The 27,861-nt window shown below is 39.8% G+C and overlaps 1 protein-coding gene and 1 long non-coding RNA gene across 8 annotated transcripts in view; one reads left to right on the forward strand and one right to left on the reverse strand.

The window, feature by feature from the left end:
* Positions 1 to 22,345, reverse strand: part of LOC306651935 (dehydrogenase/reductase SDR family member 2, mitochondrial-like) — a 76,242-nt gene extending 53,897 nt beyond the window's left edge. For 2 of the 5 annotated variants that reach the window (XM_079124934.1, XM_079124931.1), the window contains exons 1-2: positions 21,503 to 21,637; positions 14,245 to 14,397 (exon numbers count right to left, since the gene is read on the reverse strand). The gene's annotated coding sequence lies outside the window, so the exon portion shown is untranslated. Of the gene's footprint in view, positions 1 to 6,033; positions 6,135 to 6,518; positions 7,166 to 14,244; positions 14,398 to 21,502 lie in introns of those variants that run through there. The other 3 variants (XM_079124932.1, XR_013761244.1, XM_079124933.1) reach the window with 3 other exon arrangements.
* Positions 22,346 to 22,524: 179 nt separating this feature from the next.
* LOC306651980 overlaps positions 22,525 to 27,861 on the forward strand; it is a 29,466-nt gene continuing 24,129 nt past the window's right edge. Inside the window, exons 1-2 of one of the 3 annotated variants that reach the window (XR_013761279.1) lie at positions 22,525 to 22,780; positions 23,697 to 24,080. This is a non-coding gene — a long non-coding RNA (uncharacterized lncRNA). The remainder of the gene's footprint in view (positions 22,781 to 23,696; positions 24,081 to 27,861) is intronic. The other 2 variants (XR_013761280.1, XR_013761281.1) reach the window with 2 other exon arrangements.

A 27,861-nucleotide genomic window follows, 5' to 3' on the forward strand; every position in this document is an offset into this window, starting at 1 on the left:
CAGATTAATGTCATGAAACTATTCCCCTAGTTTTCTTCTAGTAGTTGCATAGTTTCAGGCTTCCATTTAAGTCTTTAATCCATTAAATTTGATATATGATTGGACATAGGGGTCAAATTTCATTCTTCTGCATGAGTTACCACCTCACTCCAGTTAGAATGACTAGTATTAAAAAAAAAAGCATAACAAGTGCTGGTGAAGACATAGAGAAAAGGGAGTACTTTATTGTATACTGTTGGTGGGAATAAAAATTAGTATAGTCATTATGGAAAAAAGTATGGAGTTTCCTCACAAAAATTAAAAATAGGACCACCGTATGATTCTGCAATCCCACTACTGTGTATTACTGGGTATATATCCAAAGGAAATGAAATCGGTCTGTTGAAGATAGCATCAGCACTCCCATGTTTATTGCAGAACTATTCACAATAACAAAGACATGGGATCAACCTAGGTGTCCATCAACAGATGAATGGATAAAGAATGTGTTTTATACAAACACACATGCAGAGGAATAATATTCAGCCATGAAAAGGATGAAATGTCATTTGTGACAACACAAATGGATGAGCCTAGAGGACATTATGCTAAGTGAATTAAATCAGGCACACAAATACAAATACTGCAGGGTCTCACTTATATATAATCAAAAAAAAGTTGAGAACATAGAAACTGAGACTATCAGAACATGGGGAGGAAAGTAGAGGGAGAGGAGAGATTTTTCAATGGATATAATGTTACAATTAAGAAGAGTAAGGTTCTGGATTTTATTGCATAGTGGGGTGACAATAGTTAAAAATAAAGTATTATATATTTCCAAATAGTTAGAAGAGAGGATTTTGAATGTGCCTAACACAAAGAAATGATAAATGTTTAAGGTGATGGATATATGGATTATCCTAATTTGATCATTATACTATATATTCATGTATTGAAACATCATGCTGTTTCCCATACATTTGTACAACTATTATATGTCAAATCAAAACTGAAAGAAAACTTCCAAAATCCAAATCACATTCTGTCCATTACATAGGACCTCTTTTACATCTTATTTGAAACATCTTATTTTACTTTTTATTATCTCACTGTGCTTATTTCCACAGTGCACAGTGATCTCTCTGAATTTCTATAGACGGTGTGAAGTAGAACTGTTGATCAGAATCCTATATGTCAGTATCAATCCCAGGGAAGCAGAATATCATGCATCTGTTACCGATTCCCAGGGAGAACTCTAAATTCTTCTACCCCTTTTACCACAGTCACTAGGGAAAACAACCTCGTAACCAGATAGAACAAGACTTTGCTTACATAGAGAAGAGGCAGAGCCAGATCAGCCTCAATAGTGTGCACTGGTCCCCTGTAAGCAGTTGGTCCACTTGGCAGCTAGCACAAAGCAACTGGCTATTGCACTCCTCTCATGCTGCAGTAGAAGGACCTTGTCATCTTCCATAGAGGGAGAGGGAAAATATGGAGAGAAAATAGAGCAGTGGGGGTTGGCCTGGTGCCATGTCATTCACATGCTAAAAGGAGCTCTTTATCTCTTGGTAAGGGGGTGTTTGTTCCAACCCAGGACCCATTCTTATGTGGCCAAGTGGCAGCGGAAAGATGGGTGCATGAGATGGCACCAACACACTGAGCTGATCAGTTTCCAGGACTCCTGCTCCCTTTCTTGCATTTTTTTTTATGCTAACACATGGGACCACTATCTGTTCAAGCCAGAAACCTCAGTCAGCCAAGATCCTTCTCACACATTCCGTAGCCAGTTGTCACCATTCCTGTCAACAGTATATCTGCTATCTTTTCATTGATCCTACCCCTCATCTTACTGTTGCTGTGTTTGTTGGAGTGGGCGAGTGCAGTGTAACTATAGCTTCTTTTCTGCTCATCCTTCTGAACTGAGTCATCTGCAGTGCTCTTCCCAAGGTGAAAAGCTGATCAAGTTCATCTCATAGACTTTTAGGATAAAGTATTGATTCCTTGGTTCCTCACACTGGATTTTGTTGATCTGTCCCTGGCCATCTCCCACCTCATCTCCCTCTGCCTTCACAAGCTCCTTTTACTGAAAACATAAGAATTGTCTTGCATTTCATGCTGAATCTCTTCATCCTCTGGATTGTTCCTTCTGTCCCCTCAAGGCTCAGGGAAGGCATCACCTCCTCTGGAAATAATCACTTCTGCCGGAAGTTTCATTGGATGCACCTATTTGATTTACCTAAGTCTCTCCCCTGCCCTTTTTCCCACTCCTAGCCATGCTGAGAAGAGCTTAAGCACAAAGCCAATATTTTATACTTCTCCACAGTCAAGTTTACACATGATGGACAATCATTTCTTATCTAGAGTTTGTTGGTTCTCTCTTTAAAAATCACATTTCTATCTTAATATCTGTCGTCTTTAGATGCCTTGTGCATCTTCTGAATTCATGAGCTTTGTGGGTTGGGAACTGGGGAGTTCAAGTTGAGATTCAGCAGGTTCCAGGGAGCATAATGAGATTTGTCTTTGAGCCCCTTTATTTTTTTTTTTTTTTTTTTTTTGGGTGCTGGGGATCGAACCCAGGGCCTTGTGCTTACAAAGCAAGCACTCTACCGACTGAGCTATCTCCCCAGCCCCTAGCCCCTTTACTTCTAAGCCTTATTTTGTAGGACTGAGTTATGACATGAATAAAATGTTGTGAACTTGAAGTCAGGTAATTTTGCACTGTGACCCACCATGCCTATAGAAGTTAGGGGGTTGTCTACATGCAGGCTGAATATGAAACATCAAGTTCACCCCAGAGCTGCTGGCCTGGTTCTGCCTCCAGGATTGCTTCCTTCATCTCTGTAAAGTTTACCTTGGTTACTATTTTACTGGTCTCTATTTCAGAGATCTTGGTATGGGATAAACTGACTCCTTTTCAAATATTACATTACTAAGACTTGTTAGCAAGATGCAAGTTTCCATTGCCCATTTTGGAGTCAGACTTCAATGTATGAAAACAATTGATTTTTCTATACCAGGCAGTTCCTTTCTGAAGTTTGCCTACTCTTAACTAGCATTCACAGCTATAAGTCCACAGATGGAACTTGGTATTCCATCTTTACCCTTTGGAAGAGTGATTTGCATCCCTGCCAAGGTACCTGGCACTGGAAACTAGTAGTGCAAGTATTTGTCTTTTTGATTATTATGTTCAGAACAAATAGTACTGTGACTCAGTTTAAAACTCATTTTTCCTGCCCTAGAAAAGAACAAGCTTGTTTTATCTTCAGGTAGAAAACTTACATACACATATACATCTATATCATCTACACATACATATACATACACATACATAAATATGAAAATGTTTTGATGACTTTAAATTGCTATACAGATGCTGGGTATATTACTTTGTTAATTTTGTCATTTTATATATAGATGCTTTCATTCCAGTTGCTATATTTAGCAGTTTAAGTTTCCTTAAAATTCCTTCCCTTTCAATGACTTTTAATGAGACATTTTTTTTTTTCTATTCTCTCTCTGCCCCTTAATGACCTTAAGAGAAAAACAAACGGTTTTCTCTACTACACACAACACTTCCAAAATTCCTGTGACCAAATGTGTGGGCATTTTCCCCACACCAACAAATTTTCCTACTCTGGAAAACAGCTGAATATCTTATACTTCAATTCAGACACTAACTACCTGGATTCAGTGCAGACCCTGAAGATTAAAAGTTCAGTCTCACAAACTACTTCCAACTTTAGATGCTAGTTGCTCGGAGTGAGTATCCCAAGTTACCAATGCTTCTGTTTGTATTGGCTAAAAATTGAGAGATTCCATGAATCCTTCCTCATGATTGACAATTTTGCTGTCATGGCCTGAAGAAATACTTTTACCATGTTACTGTTAAGTAGAGATCAAGGACACAGATGAACAGCAGGAAAGAGAGTTTATATACAGTGAGATCCAGGAGGGTCCTGAATGCAGGAGCTCTGACTCCTTGAAATTGGGCATATTTGTGGCACATGGATATGTTCACCAACCGGGAATCTTGCTTTTAGGAATTTTAGTGGAGGCTTCAATACATAGGCATAATCAATCATCAACTCAATCTCTGGCACCTTCTCCTCCCTGACAAGGGTGGGTGGGATTTCCTGGTGAGCAGGTCCATCAAGAATCCCAGCAAAAGGGCCTCATTAGAAAAAAACAAAGTCCTTCTTGTACCTTTATTGCTTAGCAAATTACAAAACTTTTAGGAGCTCTGTCCAGAAACTGGGAAGACCAAATGTTCTCATTACATCACAATATCACAACACTACAACCTTAACTTCACTTCTACAGGTATGGTGTTCAGATGCTATGCTCCATTTTGTAACTTGTTTCTTTCAAGTTGTGTCTCAGAACTTTCTGTAAGTGCATATAGTACATTTACATTACTTATAGCAATTCTGTACTATTTTGACTGAGGGTGTTCAAGAGACATAGGAAGATTCACAAAAGCCTTTAACCCTGCAATCAAGCTGGTGCCCAAGGCAGCTGTGGTGCTCAAGTTGTACAAATGATTTCTTAGAGGGTTCTGCCATTTAAGGGACCTGGAATGGGTGGTCCGTAGAACTTTGCCCTTCAGGGTCCTCAGGAATTAGAAAGTGAGCAGACAAGAGAGCACAGACAGCCATGACACACTGACACAGTGGCAGTAGGTTCAAGGGAGGCCATTGCCAGTCTCTATCTTGAAGGAAGATTTGAAGTAATTAGTAGTTCTCAAGGAATCCCTGCACATACACCATTACACCTAAAGCCGTGGTTCAAGAAATGACAGTAGGTGGGGGCATTTTTGGCTAGAGACGATATATTTCTGTGGATCTGTGGCTGATTTATTAGTCTACTCTTTTTGTGTGGCTTCCCCTCCCCATGAGGGAAATCTCTTCTTCAAGTCAGTAGCGTGGATGAGAAGACTTTAGTTTTCCTTGAAAAATATCCTACTTGATTTTCAAGCATCTTATCTAAGTAGGCCTAAAAGTTTTATCACACGTTCATGAATTAAGAAATGCTAATGAGGCGTGGCCCAGCGTCCACACTATATGCAAGAGCAGCTCCTTCTGCTGAGAGCTGACAGGATTGTTCCAGCCACTCTATCTTGAATAGAATCAGGTAGCTAAAGATTAGGTAACCTTTCTTGAAATTAATCTTTCTTTCCTTTTCATAAATTTTAAAAACTCTTAAGTCAAGCATAACACATTTCCCTTAAATGCCTGGCTAAGCCAAAAAGGGATTGAAATTTTGAAAGGTCAGCTTTGTAGATTTATTTAAATAGGGTTATAAATTTATTTTAATTAATGTCATTTACTATATGAAAATTTTTGACAGTATTGAAAGTAAAGCAATTAATCACATGTGAAAGCAATATGAATAAACAATCTAAGACACTATTTTATTAAAATGACTTTGAAAAAATATTCATTGAGTGGCATGATCAGGCTTATTATAAGGTAAAATTAGAGTCAGGCAGAGTGGCACACACCTGTAATCCAAGCAATTTGGTGAGGCTGAGACAGGAGGATCACAAGTTCAAGGCCAGCTTTGGAAACTTAGTAAAACCCTCTCTTAAAATAAAAAACAGAAAAGGCTGGGGATGTATCTCAGTGGTAAAGCATCCCTGGGTTCAAACCCTAGTCCTGACAAAATGAAAAAAGAAAAAAATTACAATTTTAAGATCTTAATTGACTTTATTTATGCTTTAAGCATTGGACAATACTGAATTTCATAAAATACAATAAATGTTCCAATTAGCTGAGCAGAAGAGGTTCATTTTAGACAGAAAAGGGCTGAAGAAAGCAGAAACAAACAACAAAGGGTGGATTGATCATTCAGTTACTTCCTTATAAGGTGAGGACAAGGAGACAGTAGAAGAATCATTGATTTGTCAACATCACATTACTGCAGCTTACTTTTCTTTTCTTTTCTTTTTTGGTACCAGGGATTGACCCGGGGGTACTTAACCACTAAGCCACATCCCCAGCCCTTTTTCATATTTTATTTTGAGACAGGGTCTCACTGAGTTGCTTAGGACCTTACTAAGTTGCTGAGGCTGGTTTTGAACTCTCAATCCTCTTGCCTCAGCGCCCTCAGTAGCTGGGATTCCAAGCATGTGCCACCACTCCCAGCAGGTTACTTTTCTATAAAGTCAAAACAGAGGGAACTTTATTGTCATCTCCCTGAAACTGGCCAATTAGGTAATTTGGCTATTATCCATTGTGATTTCTTAGAAGATTGAATAACAACTTAATTTCAATGCAATGATGTGGAACTATAGTACAAGTGCCTTCAGTTACACTTTTAGTCTGCTCTGTAGTAGCCCAGTTCAGGAACTTAGTCCAAAACAATAGCTTCCTGTGCTTTATTTTATTTTTAGCTGTAGGTGAGCACAATACCTTTATTTTATTCTTTTGTGGTGCTGAGGGTCGAACCTAGTGCCTCACACCTTCTAGGTGAGTGGTCTACCACTGAGCCACAATCTCAGCCCCTGTGCTTTTAATTTAACAGGCTAAAATAAAGAACTAGCAGGTACAAATTTATTGTGCATATCTATTACTTTTATTTATTCATTTATTTATTTTTATTAAAATCTTTTTATTTTTACAGATTACTTTTTGATTCATTGTCACAAATGGGGTACGACTTTTCATTTCTATGGTTGTACACAATGTAGATTCACACCATTCATGTAATCATACATATACATAGGGTAATACTGTCTGTTTCGTTCTATTACTTTCTTGATCAATTTTATTGGCCTACATATACATACAAAGTGTTCTTTTTGAAGCAAAAATTTAAAATGAAATTCATGTCTTTTATCTAAAACTAGTGCTTGATTTCAATGCACGAATACTAAATTCTGGGTCAAACTTGTGATAAGCACACAATGCAATTCATTTTCACCTGAAATGAGACATTACCTGACCAGTTATGGATGGTTGTTAAACAAGAGAAAGTGTGTTTACACATATGAAAAGTTGAAAATGTGAGCAGAGAGTTCATGTTTTCCTGTGGGTGACAGGATGCTTTTATTCACAGAAATCCAGAACTTTTCTAGGGCAGATGAATGAATCTCATGTGATTTACTCCAACTCACAAAATTCTTCTCTCATAGTCAAGTTTTTGGGATCACCAGATTCAAAGGCAGGATGCTTTGCCCAGCCATATGCTGTGTGGAAAGGAAGGAAAATACTGTTAAATTTTGATCTGAGATTTCCTGATGGTTTTCAACAAGACTGGAGGCTTCCGTATAATAAGGAAGTTAACCTGTCCCCAAGGAGGCCTGGCTTTGCCCTGAGCCCTGCCTGATAGGAGCGCCTTTGTGTGCCTTGTGCCTGGTGCCAGCCAGATGGTAACACTGTGCTTTATGGTGGGGACAGCCAGTGTGAGCCATACCAACAATGTGATTTAGGGTGGGGGGTTTGCCTCTGCCTCACCTGGTGTCAGCTCAATCTCCAGAGGGACTGGGAACTGAGGTCTGCCTTGTGGATCTTAACCATGCTGTATGATGGAGTCCCAATACAGACTCTTGACATTAAAAATTGGGTAAGCTTCCCTGGGTGGCAATACTCCGTGTGTATTGTCATGAATCTATTCCAGGAAAGTAATGCTGTCCTGAATCCATGGGGTAAGGACAAGGGGAAGCTCTGTGTCTGGTTCTTTTCCTAGACTCTGCACTGGGTATCTCTTCCCATGGCTGATCTCAATCTGTGACCTTGCAAGAAGGTAAGAAATGATAGCTGTGAGGATAATAGCTTTCACTGAGTTCTGTGAGTCCTCCTGATGAATGATGTCAAGTGAGGGTGGTTTGGGGATCTCTGAGCTTGCAGTTGGTGTCAGAAGTGAGGGTGTTCTTTTGAATTATTCCCCCAACTTCACAATTAGGTAACTTATGCAGTTGACATTGGGAGTGGGATTCAGTAGATCAACACTTATTCACAGAAACGTGTGGTTTGGAAAGAGAAAGAAGGAGAAAGCAGGGATTGGTGAATCTTCAACTCCTGGGCATCTGCCTGGCCACTTATACTATGGGACTGTATTTGCACTGTGATTGTCACTGGCACCTCAGGCTAGAGGTCCTGCTGGTATTTCAGTGGACTGGATTTGATTGCCCACTTGCATGAGAAATAAGAAAAAAAATGATATAAAAAGGAAAAATGAATTTGATTGCAGGTTTGCTGAAACAGGAAAGGCAGCTAATCTGCCTCCACCTAATCTATAGTAATGTTACAATTTATAGAAACAAAATCCATAATATATACATATGTAGATTTAACCAAACTGTGCTAGCCAGAGATATATTATAATTCTGCTTTCACAGGGGCAGCTTCTCAGTTTCCATTATTGGTTTGAGGAATCTAAGATGGGGAAATACAGGTTACCAGGACATAAAAGGAAACACACGCACATGCACGCACACACACATACACACACACACACATACACAATTTGGGGTTTTTAATTCAAGTGGGCTTCCTTACAAAATCAGTCACTTAAGGTAAGAGTTACCATGGAATTTAGAAGTGTTGAACTCAACTCCCACAGGGTTGAACTGACTGGATGTACAGGAAATACAAAATAATAAGAATAAGTCAAATATACAATCCCTTGGTTTTTGTTATCTGTGATAGCTAAAGTGAAAGGGAAAAAAGCTTGAGGTGGATCCTGATACCAGGCCACTCTGATTTCAGTCAGTGTGAACTATGGCTCCAGCATTGGGATCACTACTGAAGGGAATAATTATGGTGGAAAAAGAGACAGCCTGTTAGCAAACTCCTGTGGTCAGCAGGAAGTTTGTCTCTGCTGGGAGAGGATGAACCCAAGAAGTACTGAAACAAGGGGTACAGTGTGAGAGCTGTCTTGTTTTGTGGATCATTATTATCAGCTTCTTGTAAAGCCTTTATGAGATGATTGTGCCTGAGTAATTACTGAGCAGCATCCTTGGTTTTGAAACTGCAGAATGGGAGCACAAATTTGGGTCACTGTAGTATTCACATCTCATAATTGAACAACTCTAGATTGTCACTCATGGTCAGACACAGCAGTTGCTCCCTGGGTACAGCTAGCTTGGAACATGGAAAAAAGTGTTATGAATTCCGTACATGTCCAGAAAGGGTTCTGTGATTCCCAAACTTCTTGGTATCCTCCATAAATGCTGCTCTGGTTTGTGTGTGGTTTGTCCCCCAAAGTTTCATGTGCTAGAAGCCTGATCCCCTGAGTAACAGTGCTGAAGTGGTAGAAATTTTAAGGTGTAGGGCTTAGTGGAAGGAAATTAGATTATGGGGGGTGCTTCCTTTATGAAAGGGTTAATTCTGCCTCTTGGGAGCATGTCAGGTCTCCTGGGATTAGATCAGTACCTTTCAGAATAGGTTGTTACAAAGCAAATTTACCTTTCTGCACTCACTCTCTCTAGATTCTTCTCAAACATGCTCCTTCTGCATGTAGCTGTTTCCTTTTCTACTTCTCCACGTTTTGTTGCAGCCAAGGAGGCCCTCACCAGATGCCTTGCTATTTGGACTTTCCAGTTACCAGATTACAAACCAAATAAACCTCCTTTTTGTTTTTTCAAAGTTCCCAGCTTCAGTTATGCTATAGCAAAACCGAATAAACTAGACAAATGCCAACTCTAACTCCCCAGAACAAGCAGCTGGTGTATATTCTATGAAGACCAGCTGTATGATGAATAAAGTTGCTGGAGTGGATGAATAAAGGAGACATTCAATATATTGAAACAAAAGTCTTAATGCAACAATATTGGAAGATGGGTGAACCCATGGGAAACCCTGCCAGCCCTCATTATTAAAGGGTTGAATACAACTCTGCTTTATTTACCCCTGTCTGGAAGCACTTAGAAACTTGGATGGCAAAGATGATGACGAACCTGAACTCAAATCACCTGTGGCAATGTTCTGCCAGATTAATCAAGATGTTGACTGATCTGGGCCTTCTTGTTTATGTCCCAAATGAAGACTCAAGGCATTATGCACATGTGTGGATGAAATGGCTAGGAACTCCCAGAGACTTTTCTGGGAATCCTTGACAAGGGATTTAATGCACTGTGATCTGTTGGTGAAGTCCTAATGGGGCCACAGTGATATTGGCAGTAGTTCATGGGATTAAGGTGGAAATGGGACGAGAATTGGAATGTCTGAAGGAACTTTATATGTCTCCTCCATCTGCATGGATTATTAGGATGGGCACTGGTCTAACTGGGGAACACTTCCCCTTCCAGTATTATAAACCAGAAAGCATCTAAGTCTGCCCTCAGACCAGTCTTTATTGGACACACTAAACAGAACCACTAGAGTTGCTTGAGCCCACAGAGGTGTTAAACTGAAACAGTACAGAATATCTGGTGCACAAGAAGAAACCAATGACAAGTTAGAAGCTGAAGAGATGGTAATGAGTTCTTTTTACAGTAGTCCTATATGACCTGTGGAAAATGGGGAGAGCTCATATAGAGCAGCAGCAGAGAATTTAGGCTTGAATACAGTAACACCCGTTGCATTAGCAGTTCCTGATGTAGTTCAACAGTACGCCAAGTATAGCAGGCTAAATGAGAGTGGTGCTCAGTGATTGATGTTGCCAATGTTTTTTTCTTTTTCTGTTTTGATCTTGGAAAATAGTCAATTGCAGTTTGCCTTCATTTTGGAAGGAATCCAATTTACATTTACTGAATTGCTGTAGGATCATTTGAATTCACCAGCTACTGTCATAATTTGGTACAAGAAAGTTGGACTGATTCAAGTTCTTAATGTAAGGCACACTATATTGAATGATATCATAATATCTGACAATGAAGGCCATGTGATAACTGACCTAAATGCAGGAGTGACACAAATGACCAACAGAAACTGGTTGACAAATCCAGAAAATGTCCAAGAGCTGGCCCAAATGGTGAAATTCTTAGGAATAACCAGGGTGCGAGCCATCCATGACATCTGGAGATGATTAAATATAAACTGATCTCATAACCCACCCCTTGAACTAAATAAAGAAGCCCAATGTTTCATTGGTCTATGTGGGTTTCAGAAGATGCATATCACATCTGGGAATATTGATGCCTTTTTTCCATAAAACTACCCAAAAGAACACCATATTTCAATGGAGGCCCTGAATTAAATCAGGTCATGTTGGAATTACAAAAAGTAGTGTCTCTGCTGATACTTTTTGTTCACCGAATTCCCACTCATGCATGATTTTGGAGGTGCAACATTTATTTATATATATTGACGCTATTGTGAAAGCCTGTGAGTACTGGTATTTCATACCAGAACATTCCTGGATAGTGTGGTAAGATATATAAGATTTAAGACATGATGAAACTAACTTGCTATTGGGCACTAACGGAGATTGTCACTATGACTGATGTATACAAAACATCCCTGAAAGTTGAAATACCCAAAATATCTTGGATGAGGTCAGAGAAACCCTCTATTAAAGACAGAAGTGCCCAGAAGAGCCCATCCCCCACAGTGATTCAGGGACATTGAGGGCCAGGGTCAGGGTGAAGTGGGAATCCTTGGGGTCATGCCTGGGTCAAATTCAGAGCAGAGGAAGAGAATGACACCACGTGAAGATGGAGAACCATCTTCTGAATCAAAGTCAAAACATTTCTCTGCCTAGGCGGTGACCCTGTTCAGGTAAATTATGGCCTCTGGAGTGATCAGTGTGGAACACACAGTTTATCTCAGTCATGTGCTGGTGAACTCTATCAGGTTATGAGTTTAAAATAACCTTTGTTCCTCCTTCAACTCCCTGGCCCCCTCCACACACCCCCTGTGGCTACCAAACCCTCCTGGTCCTCAACCTTCTCCACATGGTACACAGCATCTGAAATGATGCCCAGTGCCACCCCCTGCAGCATGGCTGTGGCATGGTCAACTTTCTGCTGCCTTCAACTGCTGATGACTACATAGGTCTCAACGTGGGCTAGACACCAGGTGATGGTGAATCTGAGTCTGTGGCCATGTGGAGCAGAGAGAATAATTCAGTCTTGGGCTCAGCCGTTCCCTTGTTTTCCTGTCCCCCACTCTCTGCCATTTAGATTATCTCCATAGCACAGAGCAACTAAGCTCTTTCTCCTTATATGGATAGTTTGAGGACTAGTAGTACTGGAGTGAGTAAGGGGATGAAGCAAACAGCCTGTTTTAGTCAGTTTTGTGTCGCAGTGACCAAAAGACCCAACAGAACAACTTAGAGGAAAAGTTTATTTTGGCTTTCAATTTCAGAGGTTCAGTCCATGGTTGGCCAACTCCTTCACTGTAGGCCTGAGGTGAGGCAGAACATTATGGTGGAAGGGCATGGTGGAGAAAAGCACTTAGAACATGGCATCTAGAGAGAATGCTTAGCTCACCAGAGACAAAATAGAACTCCAAAGTGGTTTCTAATGACCCACTGTCTCTAGCCACACCCTACCTGCCTACAGTTACCGCCCAGTTAATCTATACCAGTGGACTGATCCGCTGATTAGGTTTCACCTCTTATAATCTAATTAATCATTTCACCTCTGAAAATTCTTGCAGGTCTCACACATGAAGTTTTTTTGGGAAACTCTTATACCTAAATCATAACTCAACCCCAGTTCATTGTCACCCGTGGATCTACAGCAATGGCAATCATCCAGTACGGTACCCATGATCACAGTGATTTCCTGTCAAGAGTTGTACTGCTGACTCTCCTTGAGGAACATCTCATTTCTTTTTAAAACGCATTTGTTAAATACAATTTTCTAATACTAGACAAAGGTGCCAAAAATATGCAATGGAGAAAAGATAGCCTCTTCAACAAATGGTGCTGGGAAAACTGGAAATCCATATGCAACAGAATGAAACTAAACCCCTATCTCTCACCATGCACAAAACTAAACTCAAAATGGATCAAGGACCTTGAAATCAGACCAGAGACCCTGCATCTTATAGAAGAAAAAGTAGGTCCATATCTTCACCTTGTTGGCTTAGGATCAGACTTCCTTAACAGGGCTCCCATAGCACAAGAAATAAAAGCAAGAATCAATAACTGGGATAGATTCAAACTAAATAGCTTTCTCTCAGCAAAGGAAACTATCAGCAATGCGAAGAGAGGGTCTACAGAGTGGCCCACACTGGCCTTGAACTCCTGGACTTCAGCCCTCCTCTTACCTCAGCCTCTTGAGTAGCTGGTACTACAGGTGTGTGCTACTACACCTGGCTAATTCTTTTTTTTGTTGTTTTGTTTTAGTTGTAGGTGGACACAATACCTTTATTTTATTTTTACGTGGTGTTGAGGATCGAACCCAGGGCCTCATGTGTGCTAGGTGAGCAGGCTACCACTGAGCCACAGCCCCAGCCCCACTAATTCATATTTTAAAACAACACTTTGGGTCTACAAAACACATCTGGCTGACACAGTACCAGTCTGGGTACTAGTTTTTCTAGGGAAGTGTCTTAGAGTAAGACACAGAGATTTAGTTTCAAAGAAAATAAGAGTCTCTGTTCTTCTGTCACAATGGTAAATAAATAGGATTGAAAGATAGTCTTTCATTGTCTTGTCTCCAGACTCTTAGGTCAGAGTCTGACTCCAGGGGTCCCAATTAAACAGGCCTGGACACTCTTCCCCAAATCCAAGTAGAAAAAGTAATGAAGAAAATCAGGAAAAGAACTTTAATTATTATGGCCACATTAGGGGAGGCAATTTAGGTTCAGTCTCTTAGCCCTGTTTTGGGGAGCTGGCAGAGAGACAGGGACCACCTAGGGAACAAGGGGCAAAGGCATTCCTGGCCCTTAACTCAGGGCATGTTAGCTACTAAAAGCTTGGTACGTATTGTTCCCATCCCCCTCAAGCAACTTTATCAGCTTTAGAGACCAGGAGCATCACTAGGGACGGGAGGCTCTCGCTGTGACTCTTCAAGGACAAACAGCATAAAGGATAAAATCTGTTGAGAAGCCATCAAGACAGCAAACCATCAGGCCCTTCACTTGTTACTTGCCATGATTCATTCTCTTCCATGTGTTCTCTTAACAGCTCTCACCCTTACCACAGGGCAGAGATGTTTAAACAGGATGCAGGAATGATAAGAGAGAAAGAATATTTGGCACTAGTGTGAACTGCTGACCACCCTTCTCTCAAGGTTAAAGCACTCACCCAGGAAAAGAAAAAACATACTTGTGAAAACTACCTAAAGCCGCTTAACATTCCTAAACTCCAGCCCCCCTCTGCCACCCTTTCACATGAATAAAACTTGCTCTCTGGTTTGTCTGGAGAGCCAACCTGACTCTTTCTTGGTCCATGCTGCTTCCCTTCTGCTCCAGCAAGAAGTCTCAGTAGAGTCTTGTTCCGTCAATGGTGCTTTTATCTGATTCTTCTGATGGAGAGCACAAGAACTCACTGAACGAGTAACCAATGGGAGCTTTAGGTTCAAACCTAAGGACAAGAGATCTGCATAATTAAGCAGTTTGGGTTGAACTGTGGTCTGGTGAATCAGCCAGTTCTGGTTGTGTAAAGTGGCTCTAGAGAAGTCTTTATCACTTTGTTACAGAGCTGAGGCTTTCTGAGAAACTGAGGCACCATGAAGACTTTCCACCTTCAAGTCCTGATTCTGTGACCAAGTCAGAAAGATTTCAGACATGTCACTTAGAGTGATAGGAATGGGTTTATTGAAAGGATAGGAAAGGTAAAGAGAACGCTCTCAAGGGAGAGAGTGGGTCCTCTCGGAGAGGAGAGTGACCATGTGCATCTTCTGCACTCCAGTTTTATTGGGGATCCCAGAGAAGTTTCCAGAGAGTCCTACTCAGGTCTACCTCTTGACTTTTGACTGACAGCAGGGTTACATCAGAACTTCAAGTCCCCACTGTCTGGGACAGTGCACAAGTAGATTTACAAGGAATTTGGGAGTGACAGGCCTGAAAACACATGGAACTTTAGAATTCTATTTCCTTCTCCTTCCTTCATGTCACCTTTCTACCCACATCTCATTTCTTCTATTCTACCACAGAGAGATACAATATCTTGAGAAACCTATAATTTAGAGGACTTTCCTGTATTATCTATTGATGAGAAAATAGAGACCACATCAGTGTAAGGATCTTAAGAATGTCCAGACCACCACAAACCATGTTGAGATTACCAGACTCATGTCAGTCCTAGATTCCATCGCATACCTACCCCTCCCCAAGTTTCCTTTGAAAGAAGAGCCAGGAACCCCCAAAACATGTCTCACTTGCAAGATGGCCCACATTCACCCTTGAATGTGTATTCCTTTCTTTTCTAAATAAAACTCTGTTCCTCTTATGTCCTTTAAGTTCTTTCCATCATGTAAGTCAAGGATTCTGCTGGTCATGAGCTAAATTCCCCCCATCTCTGGAAATTTCCTGATATTCTCTTCCAGAGTTATCGCCTCTCTCATGACAACTGATTTTTAGTAAATGCAGCTTCTCTAAGTCCCTTTTACAGTCCTGTGCTCAAAAGGGTATGAATATTTGTTTTTTACTGCAATGGTACTTGGAACTGATGGCATGAATTATGTTCTTAACATCAAATATTTACATTTATATTAGATAATAACGATACTTAGTTGCCAAATATCCTAGAGCTAGTCTCAGGGCAAGAACCTGGAGTCTTTGGGAGGTAAATAGTGAATGTCCAATGTGCTTGGTCAACACCCCTAATTAGAACACTTGTCCGCACCATTTTCTTTTAAGCGTGAATCCATATGTGCAACTCACCATTCAAAGCACACCCTACTGGAGGGTTATGACACCTGAATCAGGCAGGAAAATTAAAGAGAAGTTGGAAACCACAGTATTTAAGCACATATTGTCTCAGACCTGGAGAGAGCACAACCAGGCCAGTGTGCAAGGCTGGGGAGTGGATGGAGTTATTTGCTTCCCTCTAAGCCAGAACTTCAGGCCTTCACATTTGCCTGATGTGTCTGCCTGTTACCTAGATTCTTCTCTCTGCATCACAGCAGTTAGCTGGTGGATTAGGATTTGTTAGCAGGCAGGTTAGAATGTGACAGCATAATTAAAGGGGAATTTTGAAGATACCAGGCCAGGACCTCAGGCATAACTGGTCTCTTCTAGCTTTGGCTCAGCCTGGACTCTGATTGGCTTCTCCTTAAATCTGAATCTGTAAGTAGCCGAATATGTAATAATTTGAACATTCTCAGCCTTTCCTATCAGTCTAATTAAGTTCAACTCAACAAATATTAATCAAGTGATTCTTCTGTGGTGACCCAGTCACTACACCCTGGCCAGAACATGCACAGTACATTTGTAAACAGTTTTGGTTGATGGTGGGCAGGGGATAAGGGAGAGTGGGTGGAAAGGGAACAGACCTACAGGGGATTCGGAAGGTGGCTGTAATTGTGTTGCTCTTAGGGCAGGAAGCTCATGAAGGAACAAGAGTGAATCTGAGAAGGGCTAAGCATGCTGACTTTGTTGTGTATTGTAGACAAAAGGAAACTAAGAACAGTGTGGGGATGCGGATGTCTCAGGGCATGCCAGCCTTGTTATATGATGAGGACCATGGTAGCCCACTCTGCTGGTGCCCCGTCCACTTTACCTTAGCACCCAGCATTCCCACAGACAGAATCCTGGCTCAGGGCCTTGTGGCTTCTTCTGCCTGGCTGTCCTACAAAGTGCTTGAATAACTTGTCCAGTTGTATTCACCTTCCTCCTCTTAGTCTCCTTTCCCTCCTGCACTTGTTATACCAACATCTCCCCAGTCTCCCCAGTTAGATAGCTGTAAGTGTAACAAATGGTTTCTTGATGCTAATATGTATTTATATCTTGGATGGTGAACTAAGTGTCATTTTTTATTTTGTTTGCACAATGACATGACTGTCCCGTGGGGCCTTAGGTTCAGGTCATAGCCCTCTGATGTCAGCAAAAGCAGATGGCAGTAGATATTTGTGTCAGCCATCAGGGAAGCTCTGAGCCCTGCAAAGGGCTGCCCCAAGGGGCACTTAGATGCCAGAAAGAGGAAGCTCCTGCCCCCTTCTGGACCTTTCTCTCTTGGGTCTGAGCTTTGAAGAGTGTAGTTATGCTTGAGGGCACTACTGGGTTGTATGGGAAAAATAGTTGCTGCCACATGGGATTATGTGTGTGTCAGATTTATATTTGAGACTTCTAAGCAGTTTGACATTTGAGAAGGGAAAAGAAGCTAACTGGGTTATTGAGCCATGACATCTGCTTGGATTTAATTTACCCTAAGGATTCCAATAATGTTCATAAGATTCTTCCCTAACACAGAAGGAGTCACAGGGCTCTGGCATCCCGTGTGCCTTCCACACTTGATACAGGTAATTGGTTTAATTCTCTTGTACCAGAATGTCTTTGTCACCTAGGTGTCATCCCTGCCCATCTCTCCTCTGCAGTATAAGGAAGTCTGGAACTTCATTTCCCAGTGTCACTTTCTTATATGGCACTTGGTTGGAATCTGCCAATTAAAGGCATCCATAGGATGTTCAGAAGGCAGAAGCGTCAGCATCCCTTTGGGCAGCTGTTTGGACATATGAGATGCATATGATTTGCCCCATCTTCTGGGCAACTTCCTGAGAATCACCAGCTTTGGTATTATAGGCATCTGGGATAGTCAGCAGTTCTCTGGAATTTAGTCCTTCCTGACTTTATGACATAAGCAGTAGCTTATTCCCATGTTGCTTCCCCCAACCCTCCTAATCACCGTGTAAGCTTCTGAGTCCAAGTATTAAAACCCTCTCCCCTTGGAATGCAGGAATGCATCACTTTTCCTGAGAGAACCATGACTGATGTTACACTGCTGCAGCCTCTTCTCTCCTCTCTTGTAGTGAGGGTCAACCACTAGGACTGAGAAGACCTAGCAACTTTATTACTATAGTGGACCAGGCAGCTTCCAGATAAGTCCTCCAGCTCTGTAACCAGAGACCTTTACTGTACAATAATAGTTATTCCTGATGGAGTGTTCAAATAAGGTTATTTTTTATTCCCTCTCCTCTCATGACCTTGTTTTCCAGAGCTTGGAATGATTGAAGCACTTTACTTAAGAGAAGGTAGGTGGCTGATGCATGGTGGAACTGTAGTCTAAGATTATTGCAATGAGAGACACTGAATGAAAGAGACAGATGTCCCCTCTTAGTCTCTGGGCCATATGGAGTCTACTTCCTCAAGAAAACAGATTAGAGTATATATGTCACACAAGGAACTCTTGTCCGTTATCATGAACTAACATTTCCTGTGCTTTTAGCACAACATTGAGCTAATAAGCCCTTAGGGAAGTTGACTGTCAAAACCAAAGGAAACTAAGGATAATACGGGGATGTGGATGTCTCAGGGCATGCCAACCTTGTTATATGATGGGGATCATTGTAACCCACTCTGCTGGTGTCCCATTCACTTTCCTTTAGCACCCAGCATTCCCACAGACAGATGCTAAAGGCAAGCACTTGTGACTGTGCCCAAAGACTTTGACTGGTCAGGGGACATTCTCCCAGTAATGCCAAGGGAGTCCTCAATCAGTGATCGATAGGAGTGGGTGTATAAATATCCCCATGTAGAAAATAGTATGGTGAGTCCAAAAAAATTAAAAATAAGATTACCATATGATCCAGCAATTACAGTTCTGGTTATATACCCCAAAGAATTAAAAGAAGAGTCTCAAAGAGATATTCATACACCCATGTTCATAGCAGCATTATTCACAATAGCTAAAATATGGAAGCAACCCAAGTGTCTATTAATGGATAGGTCAGCAAAATATGCTATATACATACAATGGGATATTATTTATTCTTAAAGAGAAAGGACATTGTTCAATATAGATCCACATGGATGAATTTGAGGACTTGATGTTAAGTGAACTATGCCAGTCACAAAACAGCGAATGCTGTATGACTCCCTTTATGTGAGGTAGTTAGACTAGTCTTCACCCATCATTGGGAACAACTCTAGGGCATGTTCCACTACTGATGAGAGGTACTCAGGGGACATGGAAGCTAGGGTTATCAGATTTAGCAGACAAAAAATAGGAAACCCAGTAAAATTTGAATTTCAGATTAATAATGAATATTTTCTATTCTATTCCATTTCTTTAAAAACAAATGTGGCAAGAGTAGAAGACAAACCGGAAACTGGGAAAAATATTTGCAATACAGACATTTGGTAAAGGATTTGCAAAAAAGTATACAAAGAATTCTTAAAACTTGACAGTAAGAAAACAAACAATCTAATTAAAAATGGGCCAAAACAGATATCTCACCAAAGAGATACAGATGGCAAATAAGCATACAAAAAGATGGACCACATTATGCATCATTGGGGAAATGCGAGTTAAACCAGCAATGAAATATCATAACACACTTAGTAGAATGGTGGTCAAAACGAAGAGGACTGACAACACCAAATGCTGGCAAGGCTGTGGGGCAGCAGGAAACTCAGCCACTGCTAACAGGAAAATGAAACACACAGATCTCTGAACGACAGTTTGGTTATTTCCTCCAAAACTAAATATACTCTTACCACATAATCCAGCAGTAACAGTCATTGTTATGCATCCAAAGGAGTTAAAAATGTGTGTCCACTAATACACCTACACATGGATGCTTATTTATAATTGCCAAGATATGGCAGCAACCAGATGTCTTTTAGTTGGTGAGTGTATAAATAAGCGGGAACATTCAATCAATGGACCATTATCCAGTGTTAAAAAGAAGTAAGGTATTAAGCCATGAGAATACATGGAGAAAACTAACATGCATATAACTAAGGGAAAGAAGTCAGTCTGAAAATGATACCTACCGTAATTCTAACTGTATGAGATCCTGGAAAAGGCAAAACTATGTAGAGAGTAAAAAAGGATCAGTGGCTGCTGGATGTTACAGTGGATGGAGGGATGAACAGGAAGAGCACAGAGGGTTTTTAGGGTGATGAAAACACTCTGTATAATACTAAAATGATTTCCATTTTTGAAAACCACAAAGTGTGTAACAACAAGAGTGATTCTAGCACTGGGGCTATAGCTCAGTGGTAGAGTGCTTGCCTAGCATGTGCGAGGCACTGAGTTCGATACACAGCATTGCATATAAATAAATAAAAGTCCATCAACAACTAAGAATATATTTTAAAAAGAGTGACTCTAATGTAAACTCTGGGCTTCCACTGATCATGATGTGGAATTATACTGCCCTGGTAGGGATTTTGATAATGTGGGTAGCTGCACTTGTGTGGGGGTCAGGGCATATGGGAAATCACTGTATCTTCCTCTCAATTTTGTTATGAACCTAAAACTGCTCTTTAGAAGAAAAAAACTTTATTTTTAACAAATGCATGGAACATATTTTTTAAAGTGAATTGAGATCTATTACGTAAGTTTTATGACCCATTAATGACCAGCACCTACAATTTGAAAACACTACTCCAAAGCTACTTTTAAAGTGGCAGTGGAGAAACTGCTTAAAATATTTAGTATATAAGGCATACTGGGGACATTTAAAAGTTTTGAAAACGTTAAAACATAAAACGTAAAAGTGGTATGATGCAGGGGTGAGTGAAAGAAAAGGAAATCATATCCACAAGCTTTAGAGTTCAAGGGCTCCAGACCTAAGGATTTAAATTTCAGAAAGAGAAGTATAAGTAGAAGATAAACAGTACAGGAAATAGATCAAAATGCTAATAACATCTTCTGACAAATTCTGCTGAAGAACAATTGGGTACACTACACTACTGAGTCAGGGGACCTTGTTGTATATTAACTCTGAGATGGTAGTGTCACCAGCACAATGCAAACAACATAATCTTTTAAAAATTATTTTGTGTTATTTAATTTTAATGACTAAGTAATACATAAATACAATTTTGTCATAAACATTAAAAGAAAGATCTTGACACTGTTTCTCCTCTCTAATCCCCATGACCTTTTAAGAACTCTTGACTGTGAGCATACTTCCAGACCTTCCCCAACGCATACACACACAATTGGAAATGCAAATGTCCACAAACACGTAGAAATGTCTTTAAAAATGTAACTGGTATCATATATAATGGGAGTTTTGTTCTGCAACTTACTTTTTACATAATAATATGCCACAGAAAATTTTCTGCTTTAGTACATATAAATGCATCTATTTTTTCTAATGTAATCATTGGTATATTTAGAATTAGGTATACCACTTTATAAGTTTGTTCTTATATACTCCCTCTGTATTTTGCTCATATTTCTCTTTTTATGCCTTCTTTAGAGTTATTTAAATAATTTTAAAATTTGCATTTTAATTTATTGTGATTTTTGATTATAACTCCATGTATAATTTTTTAGTGGTTGCTCTAGGGATTAAAAAAAAATAACTGCACTCTCTACTTAAAATCATTATTTTAGCATCTTAGTTGAAATACAGAAAGATTCCCACCTTCTAGCACCCCTTATCTTCTCCACTTCATACATAGTTGTCATCCATTACTTGTATATACTTGAAGACCCCATCAGTGTTGTGATTTATGCTTCCAACCATCAAACATATTTTAAAGAACAGAGAAGAATAGACTATGGTAATTACCCGGTGTTTATCATTTCAGCTGTCCTCACTGTGTTCTTGTTCTGAGTCTTCTTGTATCATTTTTCTTCTGTTGGAAGGACTTCATTTTGCAGTTTTCTTAGTGCAGATCATTTGGCTCAGAAGTCTCAGTTTTCTTAAAAGAGGATCTCTTTATTTCACCTTTGTTCCTGAAGAATATTTTTTGCTGAATATAGACTTCTGGGTTGACAGGTCTTTTCTTTCAGCACTTTAAAAACGCTGTGTCAGTTTCTCGGGCTCCACAGTTTCTGATGAGAAATCTATGCACTCAAGTGGGGCCCTGTAGGTATGTTCTCTTTTCTTCTGACGGCTTTCGTTATCTTTAGCGTGTAGCAGCTGGATTTTGATGTGCCCAGGTGTAGCTTGTGTTCTTTGTTTTCTTACTGCACATTCTCTCACCTTCCTGAATCTGTAGGTTTATGTCCTTGGTGAAACTTGGGAAATTTTAGCCACTATTTGGTTAAAATGTGATTTAGGCTTCCCCCAAACCCCCATCAACTTTCTCATTTCTTTCTGAAAATATCTTCAAATTCAGTCTTTCTTCAGTCATTACTATTCTGCTGTTGAGTCTATCCAATTTCAGTTACAGTGTTCTAAGTTCTAGAGCCTTGGATGTATTTTGTCTCATAGGACAAGGATCTCCCTCTCCTCTCACACACACACCTGTGTTCTCTTAAAATCATCTAAACTGTTAGCATACCTTTATTGTTCCATTGCCATTTTAGAACAATTTAATTGAACTTCTTGAAGATACTGTTAGGGCTTCAATTGCATTGAGTTTACAGACGGATGTAGAGGAAGTTGATGTCTTTACAAGGCTGCATTTTCTCCTCCAGATACATAAATACTTGCTTACATTCACCTTTTGTTCTGTATCTTTCAAAAAAGTATTTTACTTTTTCCTATACACGTATTTTGCTGTTTATTCTAAATATTTTATGTTTTTATATTTTATATATATTTTATATATGTTTACAGATGTTGTCTATTGGATGCCATAAAGGTTATGTTCAAATCTCTTCCTATATTTATGAATTTGCATTTATTTTCCTGTAGTTCTGTATAACATTTTATTCATATATAAGAGGATGTCAAAATTGAAATTTTGATGAAAACATTAAAACAATATATGAATGGGAAATTCTAAAGGCAGATCATCATATGAAAATATCTAAGCAAATGTTTAGGAATCTATTCAATGATTTAAAAAAATCTCTCACCCAGTTTAAGGATATAAAAAAGAAACCAGGGGGTCAACTAGTCAACATGGAGGCGGAGGTCGATAAGCTCAAACTGATGATTATGGACTTTGGGTCTCCATGTTTTGCCTGTTATGAATGAAATGGCTGTGAGCATTGAAGTATACAAGTTTTGGGTTCCAGAAAGCTGACTCTGATCTGGATTACATTCAGTATAGACTGGAATACGAACTCAAGACAAATCAACCCGATTCAGCAGGCCAGAAAAATCCAGTTACAGTCTTAAAGGATTTGTCTGCGATAAAATCTCGCTATCAAACTTTATATGCACGTTTTAAACCAGTTGCTGTTGAGCAGAAAGAGACTAAGAGCCACATTTATGCTACTTTGAATAAGACTATGACCATGATACAAGAACTACAAAAGCAAACAGACCTGGAGCTGTCACCACTGACTGAAGAGGAGAAAACTGTGATAGAGCAATTAAAATCTCACATAACAGACTTATGAAGAAATGGACTTGCAAAAGGAAACTAATGAAGAGATCTGTTCCAGAGAAATTTAGGACAATGTCTTGTTAACACTTGATTATTAGAGGTGGGGGCTGGTAAAGGAGAAGGAGGTTTGGCTTGAGTGACAGGGTATGATGCCTTTAATCTGAGTGGAAATTATAAGAGCAGATATTATTTGTATAAAATTTAGCTGAAAAAAATAAAAGGAATGGGAATGCAGGAATTTAAATATATATTTACATATATATCCTTAGTTTTGTAGTTTTAACTAAGGAAGTCCCATAATATTATTTTGGACTTGTTTTCTTTTTGTGTAGTTGAGATACTGTAGATACTCTGTCTTGTCATAAAGTAATGTTTATGTATATTTCAGGAGTCAATGTGTAAATGAGTATGATTTAGAAAGTAAAGAACAAGCAACATTAAAAAAAAAAAAAAAAAAAAAAGAAACCAGGGTACAAAGAGCAACACATTCCATTTTGAAGAGGTTTCTGTGGAAAGAGATGGTCCCTTGCTGTTAATACCTGCCCCACCATGAAACTTGGGAAAGTGAAGGAGTTGGGCATTTCAGTTTTCTTTAATTTAAAAAATTATTACCTTATACTGAAGTCCCAGATTTTCAAACCTCCCATCACATCCCCTCCTCAAAGAACTTTTAAAAGAATTTCCAAGTAATCTATGTAAAGGACATCATAGGACCACAGATCAACTTCTAAAGTTTCATTTTGGGATCAGGAATGGAGAGAAGGTAAACATTTTCTTATTCTTCTTTTTCTTTGCAGGACAGAACCCAGGGCCTTGCACATGTAGGCAAGCGCCCTACCACTAAACTACACCCCTAGCCCATAGGTAAACATTTTTGTTGTTTTAGTCTGAGTCCTAATTTCCTCACTACTATGTCAAGATGGTTGAATGCATAGAAATGTCAGTTTCTCCTTGTAAAAGTATGATGGTATAGATGCTTGAATCAAATCATTGACTTGGTTTAGGTCCACAGGGGCCTCTGACCAGATCATCAGAACACCAACTTCCTGTACTCAGCTAGGAATGCTAGAAGTGGAAACATTTATGATCCTGCTCAGGCAGAATCAAAAAGTGCAGAGTATTTGTCTTCCGTGCACCTTTGACAAATAAAGTCTAGGGTTGAGGGTAAGGGTTATTGCCTGCCACAGGAGCAATAGGGAGATCTGTGAGAAACAGCACAGAGACAGTCCCGGTTCCTTCCTTCCCTCTAAACAGCTTTTCCCTCAAGTCTCCTCACTGGGCTGAGAAGCCTGAGACAGTCTCTGAATATTGGAGTCAGGAAATCCCACACACTCTGGAACCTTGAGGTTACATTAGAACCTGCAAAGTATGAGAGCAAATGGAATGATTTCTGCTTTCCTTAAGGTTATGGATAAGTGAAGGAAGATGTGAAGAAGAAAAAAAGGGAAAGAAACAGATGAGCTGCTAATGAATCAAACATTCCACTTCTCAGTTAATTAGTCATTTGACTCTTGTTTATTTGTGTGGCATAACTGATGACTTATCCAAGAATCCATCAGAAATGATCAGTTTGGCTGGGCGAGGTGGCGAATGCCTGTAATCCCAGCAGTTTGGGAGGCTGAGACATGAGGATTGAGAGTTCAAAGCTAGCCTCAGCAATAGTGAGGCACTAAACCTCATTCTAAATAAAATACAAAATATGACTGGGGATGTGGCTCAGTGGTCACAAGTGCTCCTGAATTCAATCTCAGGTACCAAAAAAAAAAAAAAAAAGAAAAAAAAAGAAAAGAAATGATCAGTTTGGTCTTATTCCCTTATATTTGGTTGAGTGTGGACAGGGTAGGGAATTTAAGGCACTGATGGGTGGAAAGAGGCATAAAGAGAAATGAGTGGAAACATGGATCCACAGAAGTGATGGGTACATTTTAGAAAAGGACCCAGGATAACTAAGTGGATTGAAAGTGAGTAGTTTCTCATTTTGATTCACAGGTTGTCAAATGTTCAGAAACATTTCTGTGCCACATAAGTAAAAGAGCCTGCAGAAATACTCAAGAAAACTTAAGGAAAAAATAAGAAAGGGAATGTTTCTTGTTCTCATACTCCAGGAGACATGAGAATTTTTGCTCATGTGAACTCCAGAGCAAGTTAGTTGGGAAAAAACTAATTGTATTAGAAATTTGTTATTGAGAGTCATGAACCTAAATGTCAGGAGAACTTTGAGTCCCAGAAGCCCCAGGGAGAATGAAGGAAACAGGCAGACAAAACAAGAACAACTGCTTATACTGATAATATGCCTTTTAAAATTTATGCACACCTGTTCAAAGTTATTCATTGCACTGTGTTAAACCTATCCCATCATGTCAGCACCAACATCTGGTCCAGCCTGCGGGTCCCTGTTCTTAGTCCATTTTGTGCTGGTACCACAGAATACTATAGATAGAGTTATTTATCAAGAACAGAAATTTATTTTTATAGTTATGACTGGGAAGTCTTAAGATCAAGGTACTTGTAGGCTTGTTCTGTGGTTCCAAGATAGCATCTTGGTGCTACAACGAGAGGCCCAGAGAGAAGTGCTGGGTCCTCACATGACGTAAGTGGAAAGGGGCAAACCCATTCCTGCCAGACATTCTTATAGTGACACTAATCCATTTGTGAGGGCAGAGACCTCCGTACCAAAACACCTGGACCCACCTCCCAACACTGTTGCACTGGAGATTATTTTTCTAAAGGAAGAATTAGTGGGGGTTACATTCAGATGATAATAGTCATGTTCCATTGAGTCTGTGTTGTAATCTCTAGAAACTTTGACCTCTTTCAGAGTCAAAGCAGGCTTGGTTAACTCTAGAATCCAAATCTAATCTTGTGCAGGAAAGTGATCTGCAATGTCTTCTCTACTGGGTTATACCAAAAGGGAAAAGTCAACAGCAACACAGAGATAAGCCTAACAACTTTAAAATGACCATGGGTGGGAAGCCAAGAAATGCATATGGATTAGTCAGAGTTCTCCAGAGAAACAGAACCAATTAAAAGAAAGAAAAAAAAAAGAAATTTTTAAAATTTTGTCATCTATCTATTGATCTATCATCCATCAATCATCATCTATCTATCTATCACGACGGCAGAGGACCAGATTTATTTAAAGACTTGACTCACACAATTGTGGAGGCTGGTAAGAGCCCAGCAAGTTGGAGACCCAAGGAAGAGTTGATGTTGTAGTTCAGTCTAAAGACAGCTTGCTCTCAGAATTCCCTCTTTCTTGGGGCATCTTAGTCTGTTTTCTCTTGGTTGGGTGGGTCTTACCCACTATGAAGGATTATCTGCTTTACTGAGAATCTACTGATTTAAATGTTAATCTCATCTGAAAAATACCTTCACAGTAATATCCAGGCTTGTGTTTGACCAGATGCCCGGGTACCTTGACGCACATAATTCACCTGAAAACAATTGCTCATATATTTTGTACATTTCTATAGGCTAGTTTGATATCACCATGGCAGGACCCTAAAGTGTTGTGTATGTGATTTTTAAAAAAATATTTTTAGTTGTAGATGGACACAACACCTTTAATTATTTAATTTATTTATTTTTGAGTGATACTAAGGATCAAACCCAGTGCCTCACATGTGAGAGGCAGGTGCTCCACCACTGAGCTACAACCCCAGTTCTCTGTGCCTTTTTGATTGCAAAGGACACTCTCATCAGGTTTGGAACTTACCCCAGAACAAGGCAGTTCTCAGGAACAGTGAGTCCGTTGCCACTTTCACAGCTGCACAATCCTCTCCTTCATGGTGGGAGTGTTCATTTGGTAACAGGAGAGCAACAGAGCAGAGCCATGGGAAAAGCAGATATGGAATTCTCTTGTGTAGGGCTCTCAACTAGAGGAGCCAGTCAAGACCATGAATAGTGAGATGCTCCGGACCCTTCCTAGACTTCCTGAATCACAACCACAGCCTATTTATTGATGATTCAACTCCCATTGGAAGAAGATTGTGTTTGGACAAAAAAGACATTTTATTCAGGGACTGAAACATTTGTACTTTTAATTCAGGAAGATTGCCTGCAATTGTAGGACTATAGGGATAAAGAAGAGGAAAGAGGGGGGTGCCATCAATCATTAATAATTTCGAAGAAAGAATTACATTGATAAGAAGAAAACCAACATAAGAATGGAAGATAACAGCAGAAAATTAATTTATGATGCACCAGATTCAGACGTAGATAGGCCTTTTACAATGTATACCTAAATTCTACTTTCTTGGATAACTCTCAACATCAATAATATGGGCTAGCTAGACTTCAGTAATGTCAGTGTTGCAGACAGTAAGCCATATCACACACGTGACGTGAATGTTTTGGTTTCAGGGGTAACAAAATCTCAGTGCATCAGTAAAAGGTTATTTGATTTTTACAGACTTATATATCACCTCTCAGTAGTTGGGCAAGCTAAGCTCCCGAAGTTGTTGCAGCTAAATAATAAATGAAGAGGAACTGATGCTTCTAGAAAAGAGTCTAGGATTCTTTTTATGGGAGAGAGGCCAAGAATACCATCTCAAATTAGCAGCATACATGTGAAACATCTCTTAACAATGCCCTTAAGAATGGTAAATAGGGTGGGGAGTGGGGAGGGAATAGGGAATTTCAGAGG

This window comes from Sciurus vulgaris (genome assembly GCF_902686455.1).
Source record: "Sciurus vulgaris genome assembly, chromosome: 2".
NCBI classification, from domain to species: Eukaryota; Metazoa; Chordata; class Mammalia; order Rodentia; family Sciuridae; genus Sciurus; species Sciurus vulgaris.